The sequence below is a fragment of the Lissotriton helveticus genome, chromosome 4_1 (assembly GCF_964261635.1).
Source record: "Lissotriton helveticus chromosome 4_1, aLisHel1.1, whole genome shotgun sequence".
Taxonomy (NCBI): domain Eukaryota; kingdom Metazoa; phylum Chordata; class Amphibia; order Caudata; family Salamandridae; genus Lissotriton; species Lissotriton helveticus.
Genome location: NC_136063.1, coordinates 1039579402 through 1039590581, shown reverse-complemented (window position 1 = coordinate 1039590581; position 11180 = coordinate 1039579402).

Genomic DNA, 11180 nt, shown 5'->3' with positions numbered 1-11180 from the left:
AGTCAATCCTTCCAGAGGGTCATTTTCGGCCAATTCGTAGCAGATCTTAATACTGAGCACAAGTGATTGAGATGAGGAAAACAGTCTTTAGGGTCATAAGACAGAAGCCAGCTCTGCACTGGCTTGAAGGGAGTACACAGATGCAGAGTACATATGGGCCAAACCTTTAAGAAAACTCATAACAGTTGATTTGAAGACGGTTGGTCTAATACACACAGAAAGGTTAAAAGGGCTGACAACCTTTAATAGTGCAAGACCTAGCAAGACCTTGCTGGGCTAGAAAAAATAAATAAAATATCAGACAGTTGGCCTGTAAAACGTGTCGTGCAGACTCCATAACAAGCCATATATTAGTCAGTGTGTGTAAATAGACTATGTAAATTGTCTCTGCCAGCCAGGATGACACCCACAACCTTTGGTGCCAAATAAAATGCAGTCAACTAATGCCGCTCAATCTCTATGCATGGAAGTGCAGATGGTGCGGGTTCCAGTGGAGAATCATGCCCTGCTGCTGAGACAGAAAATACTCTAGAAGTAGTAGCCTTACCAGTGGGCAGATGGTCACACCTAGATGTTCCGGGTATCACATATGCGTGGGCCCAATCTAGAGCCACCAAGGTGACTTAACCTGGTTTTTCCCCATATTCTGCAGAACTCTGGGCAGGAGAGGAAGAGGTGAAAAGCTGTACAGGACTCCAGGCGAACTGCATCTCCTAGCCAAATCTTTATAGGAACTCAAACACACAAGTTTGAACAATGCAGATTTGATAGCAGCAAAGAGATCTAGACAGGGTTCTCCCCAGTGTCGGAAGAGTCCTTGTGCCACCACAGGGGTTCAGCTGCCATTTGCGATCTGCCAAGTACCACCTGCTGAGCTGGTCCTCCCTGGGATTCAAGGCTCCTGCCAAGTGGCTCACCATGAGGTAGCTGCACTGATGCTCCAACCACACCCAAAGTCATAGAAATGCCTGAAACAGTACCACATTACGCTGGTGCTTTCTGAAAACATGCACCAGCCTCTCCTTGGTGGACAGCTAAGACCTTCAGTGCCAGACAAATGGCCCACAACTACAAGACTAATATGAAGCCAGAGTCCTCCGATTTCCCCCTCTGACATATCACCAGACCAGCATTAATACATCCAACATTACCACCAGTTCTAGGTGGGGAAGGAGACATGTTTGCTTGGTTAAATCAATAGATGTATAACGAAACTGAAAAGTGTATTCAAGATGAAAATGAGTGTATTTTCAGGGCTAATAAGATGATTTTTGGAGATAAACTACTGAATTTACAAATCAACAATGTCAATCACTGACTTGGGTAACAAATATTGTTATTTCAACTCAAAGATTCCCTTCAGGGTGAATGTATGCTTGACAGATTTATTATGTTAGATTTAAAGCAGATCAAGAAGTGATAAATCATATGTCACTGGGAAATTATTACTATCTTGGTGCATCATAGATGCATCTGTTTTGTATTATCCATGCAGAGACATTCAGAATTAATAAAGCCTTTTTTATATTACTGCTGGCAACCCTGCCTAATGCACTGAGGTGATCACAGCTGAAAATCTTGCATGGGTGGCTACTAATGAAATTTTGTATGATGTTGTCACTATTAAAATACTGATCATATTCATTATTTAAATTGAACCTAAGTAGCTTATGTTAGGCAGGCCCAAGTGGCAGGACTTTTGTTCAGGTTAGGACAAACATCCTTCTAGAACATAGGACAGGTACATCATCCATACGTTGCATTACTACAGAAAACTAAGCACTCTTCTGTTGGCAGCCGAAGGGGGAAAAAATAAACCCTTATCGGGAGAAGTATCAAGCCAACTGGCTCCTGAAAATCCATGTAGGCACTATCAAAATGTGGGATTAAGTCAATTCCTTCATAATCTCTCGGTGGCGGTAAACTATGATCAGAGTTGAACCAAAAAGACTGAGTCTCAGAAAACATCTCTGCTGAAGTGGAGTTACATTGTCAGAATCGGGCTGTTTGGGAATGGGGTGTGCTGGGATGGAATCACAGCAAAACGTCAGTCAGCATCAAGACTGATTGAGCTGGGGGTCAGACACTGGAGTCTGCACTAGATCCCCCTTGGGTAACAGCAGTACGGGAACCGATGAAGCAGTTCCGTTGCTGGAGTGGAAGTCTGTACGAGTGTGTGTGTGTGAAAGCAGAGATGGGTTTCAGGGGCTCAGGTGGCGCACCCTTAACAAGCAATGGGAGTTATGCAAGGTCTGTGACTTCTTCCTATGTTCGGCAACGTACAGCTTTGCATCATGGTCGCAGATAATGAAAGCACACTCGAACAACCTGAAGTCCTTTCCCGATCCCAAGCACTAAATGTGCACCTCATGGGGTTCAGCTACATGGTTTTTAGGTTGAGGCTACCGTCGCACTGCGAAGCAGTGGGCGGAGCCGAGATCTTATGACTTCTACAGTGGGGCTTTAACCCACCTCTGTCTTCCATTGGCTAGCTCCATAAATGGAGGCTAGCCATTGGAAGAGATGTGTGTCAATTACTATTTTCCCAGGCTTGATGTGATCCCTGGGCGTTTGTCTCTTTCTTTAAGTCCAGCCCCTTTTCTCTCCGTCATTCGGAGGTGGGCGTTTACTTTCTTTTTTTTTGCCCGCGCTTTGGGTTTCCATTTCCCACGACCGACGCCGGAAGAAGTTGCTGCACAGCAGGTCCGCAACAGTAATGGCCGCCGTGAGGGCATCCCTGGATCACTCGTAATCCCACATTTAATCTATGTAATTTCGAAACAATGCCCTCCCGCCCGCCTTGTTTCACTCTTGTAGCAGGAGGATGTGCTGCACAGGTCCGTCAGAGCAGGGCAGGAGCGCAGCCCTCAGCCTCAGCAGCAGCCCCGCCGTCCCTCTGCCTCTCACGGAGACTGCCCCTGCTGCTGCTGCGGCGAGATTAGAAGAGATTCGAGAGAGCGGAGGACAGCTGCTGCAGATGGCCACGCCATTTCGCTTTTTCTATCAGCTGATCGACATTAAACAGTCTCGAGATGGGCAGACAGAGCACAGCTACCTGTCAGGAATACTAATGAGCAACCTCTGGTCCCCTGCGCTGAGTTGCACAATTTGCTCGCGCTGCGGGTCACGGGGGGGGGCTCCCTGGTGATGGGCACAGAGGGCGGCGAGCCTCTCAAGTGATGCCTCATTTCCACGGATGACGGCCGCCATTAATATCCAGAGGGCATCGGCCCATCCAACTCGAGCGGGAAGACGACTGTCCTATTTCTTGACTGAAAATGGTTTTAATGAAGGAACATCAACCCCTTCTTTGACTTACGCACCGCTGACCCATTCTTTGCCCTCATTCATTCGCTCTTTCTGCTGACCTTCAGGGTCACGTGAGGCCACAGTCTCTTGACTTCTGCTCCTTACACTGCTGACGGTATGTGACTATTATCACAGAATTGCTTCTAATAGTTTTATCGACGAAAACATCTAAGCTTTGTTTTTCTTTGGACCTTTCACCAGATCAGTCAGTATTACACGTGCTCCCCAAGGAGAAGGACAAATCACAAACAATGCCGCATCTCTCCTCGGATGCTATAGGACAAATCTAATGCAGGGTCCGAGCATAAACCAAGCCAGCGAGGAAAAATGTCCGGTCACTGGATTGTTAGAATGACACATCTTTCCGAGTGCCGCCCAATTAATTTCAAAACATAACAAGCTACATCCTCTGTCCCGCATCCTGGCAGTCTAATCAAAGCCTAATTTGTTCCAAATTAAGATGACAAATCTGACTTTCTCTTGAATTTGTCAGTGTGGAAAATCTGATTCATTTTTTAGGTTCTGAAATGTTAATTGGGCCAACTTTGCCCGATTTTTCGGTTTCCTTGATAAATATGATTTTCTTTGATTTTTCAATGTGCACACAAAAAGCTTTGTCAATCAAAAAGCCTGTTTTCGGCATGCAAAGGTTCAGAAGTCGTTTCATAATACGAATTTCCATGAGAATGAAGTGCCTTCTTTTCAGAACAAGTATTCACATAGCACCAGTACCCTTCTCCTTCGAGGAATGAGCATTCACACATAAGAGAATAACGTGGGACAATGACAGGGAGGACCCAAGAGGGAGTAACCCCCCAACTAAATAGGGATTTTGTGTTTTGCATCCATGCCTCATCAGGGGAACATTTCAGTCCTAAAGATTTGTGGGGGTGGGAGTCTCAGATTTGCAGACAAACACAACAGAGTACCGATCAGAATTATGGCGCACCACAGGGGCTTGGATTATCTAGGTGGGCAGATGTACCTAACGCACACAGCCAATGATGCCCGCGTGGCATGATGTTGAGTTTGCAAACACGTGCTCTTCGTGTGGTTGAGGTGCGGTAGCTGTAGAAATAGGGTCACAACAGCTGTTCCACTAAATGCCAGTACTGAATTTCCTGTTCTTCTAGGATTCCCCTAACTTGCGCCCATTGTGCTGCGTGTTCTGTGACGCTGAGGGGATTGCGTATACAGTCATGCCGGCGGTGCCACATGGCAGGATGTGCGTGGGAGAGTCGGGGGCTGCCCACCCTGCCAGCTGTCTAGAATGGTCCTTCCTGTTCGTCCGTCCCCGCCCCCTTCATGTATGTAGGATAATGTCAGCACATCTGGGGAATGTGTGCGCATGGGTAGGGAGGGGGTGGCAGCACGACAGACGCCTGTCCAGGGTCAGGAGGGCGGCAGAATGCCCTCCCTGAGCAGACGCGCTTCTACTGGTTGTACAGGCACAGAATAGGTAGATCATTTGCTCTTCTCAATTAATTTGTATTCAGAAGTCACTTGATTTTCATTCCTGACTTGCATCCTACGCCACGTGCTGCTAGCTGACAGTGTGTGCGTCATCATTCGTGTGTAACCGTTTTTTGTGATTAGTTAGAATTCTAGTTTATTTGTTTTAAGTGACTAAAGAGTGTAGTATTGTTAGATTAATTTGTGAGCTCTTTGAGGTATTTGATTAATTCGGGAAGGTTTTCGGAGTCTGGGGGTGCAGTTCATTGAGACCTGAGACCATGTTTTAAAACACATGTGGTCTTCCTTCTGAAGCCTGTCAGGTGCGAGGCGATTCTGCTGTGTACAGTGGGAGCCCGCCAAAGCTTTCCATCTTCTGCGCGGAGATTGACACAGAGCCCAGTGTGCTGCGTGCACTGTTTGTTTTTTAAGTCTCACAGAGGAATGTCTGAACTACAAGGAATTCACGAGCTGCCTATTGTTTCTGTCGTTGGTGATGAGAGCTGGACTCTGATACGGATAATTGTAACCCTGAAAGGATGACTGGTGCATACATAGCGGCATGTATTTCATAGTAAGATGCCCTAGCTTTATGCAGTGTGATTTCACACAAGCTGACTTTCACATAGACGTATACATTCTATGTGGTGCGCGTGTTACATCCTCTATGAAGGCCATTGTCATCTGTATGATTGGTACCAAAAATAGGTTTCAGCACCCAAAAAATGTTTTGGGAGAACTGTGGTAAGTAAAGTAGTTTACATTTATAAGGCCAGTAATTTTAGTCAAGATTGGAAACCGCGTTATTCACTGCAGCTAACCCATAGGCCACCTGGTGTTCACCTATGGATCTCCCTTGTCCTTGCTCACCCTCAGATCTCTGAGCCCCCTTCTTCTCATTAGGTCCTAAAGCTCCTGCTCGTTCATGGAGATTTGTATTGTCTACTGACCATCAGGTCTCCAGAAGAGCATGTTTACCCTTAGGTCTGACCTCTGTTCACCGTGAGATTCCAGGAGGCTTCTGTTTACTTCCACTGCCCTGGTGCTCTGTACACACTAAGGCCCTGAGATTTCCAAATCTGTGGCTAAACCCCTGAATGACAGTCTTGGATGACACTCCATCAGCTCTAGCATAGTCCCCAGAAAATTGAATTTGTTCTACTCTATTCAATCAGATCTTTCAAGCCAGGATTAGGGTGACTCGCTGGTATCCTGAAAGATTACCTGCATTAATGTAGCTGCATGCCTGGTTTGAGACTCCTGGTGCTCTGATTGGACTCCACATCCTGATTGGTCAACATTGCCTCCCTGTTGATGCTAGAAGCATATTGAAGTTGGCATGTATTCTTCCTCAAATTCTACATCATGAAAAGCTAAATGACTTGCCTCACAAACTGATCATATCAGGAAGCTCTCGTTGTCCACAAAGCCTGGACTCCCTTAGACTCAAAATCCCTCTCTTCAAGAAAACGAAAACGAGACAGTCATTCTCTGGGAGTACTCCCAAAACCTGCAGGTCCCTCCCTCCCACTATCAGGGACAATCCAACCTAGGCCCTTTTGAATCAAGAACTGAAACACAATGCGATTGTTTCACCGTAGAATGGATCACACAAACAAAACAACTTCACCCCTGCGAGTGACTTACTTCGATATGTGATGCCCATTATCCATAATCCACGTGAATGTAACAAGGGTTGTGTACCATTCCTCCTCCTTCCATTCACACCATAGAGCTGAGTGTAGTCCCCTCTCTTCCAAGAAAGCAAGAAAGGACCCAAGTGCCAAAACCTGCAGTGTATAGAGCTTTCGGCTTCCCATGCCCAGGAAGGGTACAAAAAACATGTGCTTCAAGGATGTTGTTTTCCAAAGAACATGTGCCAACTTGTACCACCACATGGTGTAGTCGGAATATATGCAACAAAAACATGCTACAAAAATATTGTAACCAGAATGTCAACAATCAAAATATTCTGTAGGTAGGTAGGTATATGAGAAGCTAGGAATAATAAATCTATACTTATCCATAAATTCTTACCTTGCTAGTATTATTCTAGTTGATATACTGGTTTTGATATTTTGTGTAGGGCCACATTTAAAACTCGATATATACAATTTTGAGCGTCTACGAATGGAATATAGTACGAGCTTTCCCCTTGAGTAATGTACACAGACTCTTGGAACGTTTGCCGAACTCCTTTTCATGGTGGGACAGGTATGTGGTTAGCAGACCTGCACTATGAAGTGATGAACATATGGAAGTAAAACAGGAAGCAGTAGAGTTGATTGAAGAGAGATTTAATGCATCTTCTAACAAAGAGACCTCATCCTTCAGCATGTAAGTTCAACTGACAAACAGTTCAAGTGGTAACATTTCAGTGTAAGGATATTCCAATAGAGAACACTATGAGTGATGCATGTCCATGGCAACAGGGGAGAGCAGGGGAGAATGACATAAGCAAGATGAGAACACTACACACTGCCACCAGGGAAACATGGAGGGTACCCCTGGTAGGAAGCGGACACCCATCAAGAACTTGTCTTAGCTGTCATGTGGGGAATGCCAGTCTCTTAAAGGAAAAACCAAAGAAATCCTCGCAATAACTGTGTCAGCAAAGCTTTACATGAAACCACAGGGGCAATTTCTTAATTTCTACGTCTTGTAATGCCAGTACCATACTTTTTCGGTTGAGGCTACCGTCGCATTGCGAAGCAGTGGGCGGAGCCGAAGATCTTAGGACTTCTACAGTGGGGCTTTAACCCGCCTCTGTCTTCCATTGGCTAGCTCCGTAAATGGAGGCTAGCCATTGGAAGAGATGTGTGTCAATTACTCTTTTCCCAGGCTTGATGCGATCCGTGGGCGTTTGTCTCTTTTTTTAAGGCTCGCCGACACATTCATTTGTAGCAAGCGGGGGGGGGGGGGGGGGGGGGGAGTAAGTGATTTGCCCAGAATCACAGGATGTTCAGCCTACGCCCAAGGGTCCAGAGCCGGAAAATCTGTCCGTTAAGCCACATCCTATCTTGGTTCTGTAATGCCAGGCAGAGCAGAGAGCACGGCCGCGTCAATTATCAGAAATACTTTAATGTGATCAAAGTGTTTACCTAGGAGCACGGGCACTTATGTAATTTTGCTTCCGCTGTGTCTTACACTTCAAAAGAACTGAAAGTGTGTTATTTTGCATAAACTTCCTGCTGCCGCGACATTTTTCAGCAAAACTTTTTTCATGGCATTCATTTGTAGCAAGCAAGGGGGAGAAAGTGATTTGCCCTGAATCACAGGATGTTCAGCCTATGCCTAAGGTCCGGAGCCGGCAAATCTGGCCGTTAAACCACATCCTATCTTAGTTCTGTAATGCCAGGCAGAGCAGAGAGCGGGGGCTTGTACCTGGCTTAGATGCTTGCTATCTTGGGCCGGTCAATGTTTTAGGGTATAACTTACGGAGACACGTCTTTAGGTGTGGGCTGCATGTAGGATGCTGCTAAGCTACCAGCTCCTGTTTAACAGACGCGTGCCCACGCACTAGACCGCTGTTGGTGGTCGGAGGCAGTGTACTAGCTGAAATTAAGATTTTTTGCTTAAACATGTGTGGGTCTCTGTGTGTGTGTGTGTGTGGCTCTGTGTGTGTGGCTCTGTGTGTGTGGCTCTTTGTGGATAGCTTTTTTTTGTAGGTGGCTCTATGTGTGGGTGGCTCTGTCTGTGTGTGGGTGGCTCTGTGTAGGTGGCTGTGTGTGTGTGTGGGTGGCTCTATAAGAATGACTGCGTGGGTGGCTCTCTATGTGTGTGGCTCTGTGTGGGTGTAAATGCAATAGGTCATGCATATGCGAGCGATAAAGCTATTGACATTGTAAATGACAATGCCATTTATTTAACGATTAAGTTATTGGCAATGTAAATGACAATGCTATTTATTTATGATTTAAAAAAAAAAAATTCATGAGCAACGCCAATCGCTCTACCTTTGATAATGCCGAAACCATTGCATTGTAGATGCTGGTTCTTCAGTTGCGACAGTTTGAATTTATAGTTTTAGATGGGGGACACAGTTTCTTTGCACACTGGATTACAAGATTTGAAGGCATCTAACAGGCAAAAAATGGAGCGGAGCGTTGATCCTCATTCAAAGTCGTGGAAAGAAAGGAACTCATGCCAACACAAAGGGGGGTTTCTTTTATAAAAAAATGTTTTTATTTGCATTTTTAACTAACAAACACATTTGGCACACACCAGCGAAGAACCACATTCCTCTGCGCTCCCTCATCCTCTCACCCCCCCACCAGAATAACAATACCTGAATCCACAGCATCTCAGGACCACGCCTCCTCCCCTTTATATCTGTTCGTATGATTCATTAAACAGTCTTCGACCCCTTGTGAGTCCCGGGCTCCGGGCCACCTCTCGATACCCCTGAACCTGGCCCCCCTCTAGCAGGGCCCATAGTACATCAATCAGATCCCATCCAGGCCATGGTAACTTCTCCACTTTACCCATACACGTTGGAATTTTCTGGGACAGCCCCTTGCCTTCTAGGTGACCCTTTATGCCGCCATATACAGATCCGTACCCTGCCTCCATTCCTTCACCTGTGGCAGTGACTGCGCTCCCCACCTCCTCGCCACATCTCTCTTCGTCGCCACCAGGGCCAGCATAGCAAAAATCAGGTGCAGGCAGCTCAGGTCCACATCATTAATAATTCCTAACAGGACAAACTTAGGGTCCATGGTAAGCTCAGTCTCCAGCACCTCCCCCAGCTCTCCTAGTATCTGTGTCCAGTAAGTGCGGATAACAGGGCACTCCCATAGAATATGATAAAAGTCCCCCTGTGGGTGTCTACATCCAAGACAGCAAGAATCACTGGCCCATCCCATACCATGTAGCCTGACTATCGTAGTAAGCCCAATGTAGTATTTTGTACTGGATGAGTCGTAGCCATTACTTTATTGCCACCTCCGTGTGGTGCATTAGGGCTCCTTCCCAGTCCACAGTGTCCATCTCACCCACATCCTGTTCCCAAGCTGCCCTAAGTTTCCCCAGTCCACCCGGTGCGTTATTAATTCAGGGTCTTGTATGTCAGGGAAACCAGTTTGTTGGGCACCTGTTCCTGCAGCAAACGCCCCTCTAACGGGGAAGGCGAGCGCCGGTTCAGCCCCCCATGCATGGCGTAGTTGTGCATATTTAAGGAACTGTGTGGAACGGAGGCCAAACTCCGCCTGCAGGGTTTAAGATTTAAGGAAGTAGTTGTCTCCTACCCGTTCCACCATATAAGTAGTGAAAACTGGTACGTCTGGCCATAGTGTCCCTTTCCAAACGGTATGTAGGGTGGTCAGCCGATGCATGAAACCAGTCATTGTTCAGCGCTAGATGCTCGGCCCAATAGTAGGCCTCCATATCCGGTAGCGAGATCCCTCCATTATACTGGGTCCTCTGGAGCATGGCAAGAGCTATTCTGGGTTTTTTTCCCAGCCACAGCAGGGAGCGCAATTCTGCGTTTATCATTGTGAAGGTCTGTCGAGGGAGCGGAAAATATTCATTTTGTAGGGCATACAGGAAGCGGGGCAGCGTGATCATTTTAAACATTGCGGCCCTGCCTAGTTTCGTGAGGGAGAGCTTTCCATCTAAGAGCATCCTCCACAAAGTTTGCCAGGACCCGCAAGAAGTTCTTTTGATAGGACGCAACCCTGTCAATTGTCAGGTAGATATGTAAACCCTGCTTGTGTTACCTGGAGGGCCCTAGGCAGGGATGGCCAGGATACTTCCTTTCGTGGACTATACAGGATTGACTTGTGCCAGTTTATCGTATAACCTGAAAAGGAGCCATACCGGTCCAAGAGTCTAAACAGAGCGGGGACTGTAGTGTTTGGCCGGGTGATATAAAGTAGTATATAATCCGCGTATTGCTGGGTATCCGTAGGTGATATCCGAAATCGCCTTACCTCCGCCTCCTGCAGAACGCACAGGCCACTATTTCAATGGTGAGGGTGAAAAGCAGTGGGGACAGGGCATCCCTGCAGTGTCCCCCTTCTGATGGGAAAGTCCTCCGAGAGGAACCCATTCACCTTAACTCAGGCTCTAGGATCGGCATACAGGAGTCTCACCCACTTACGAAAGTTAGGGTCAATGCCAAACCTAATCAAAGCCGCCTCCAAGAAGGGCCAATGGACCGCGTCAAACATTTTTTCAGCGTCTAGAGAGAGGAACATGTGTGGATCATCCCGTCCCTCTACCTCCATAAGCCAATTGTGGGTCCGCCTCAAATGTTGCCTCATCGCCCTATCCGGTAAGAACCCAGTCTGGTCCTGGTGTACCAGCCCCGAAATCACCCGACGGAGGCGGAGAGCTAAAATTGTCGCCAGGAGCTTCACCTCCACGTTCAGGAGTGAGATCGGGCAGTAGGACGCACAGTCCTCTGGAGGCTTGTCTTG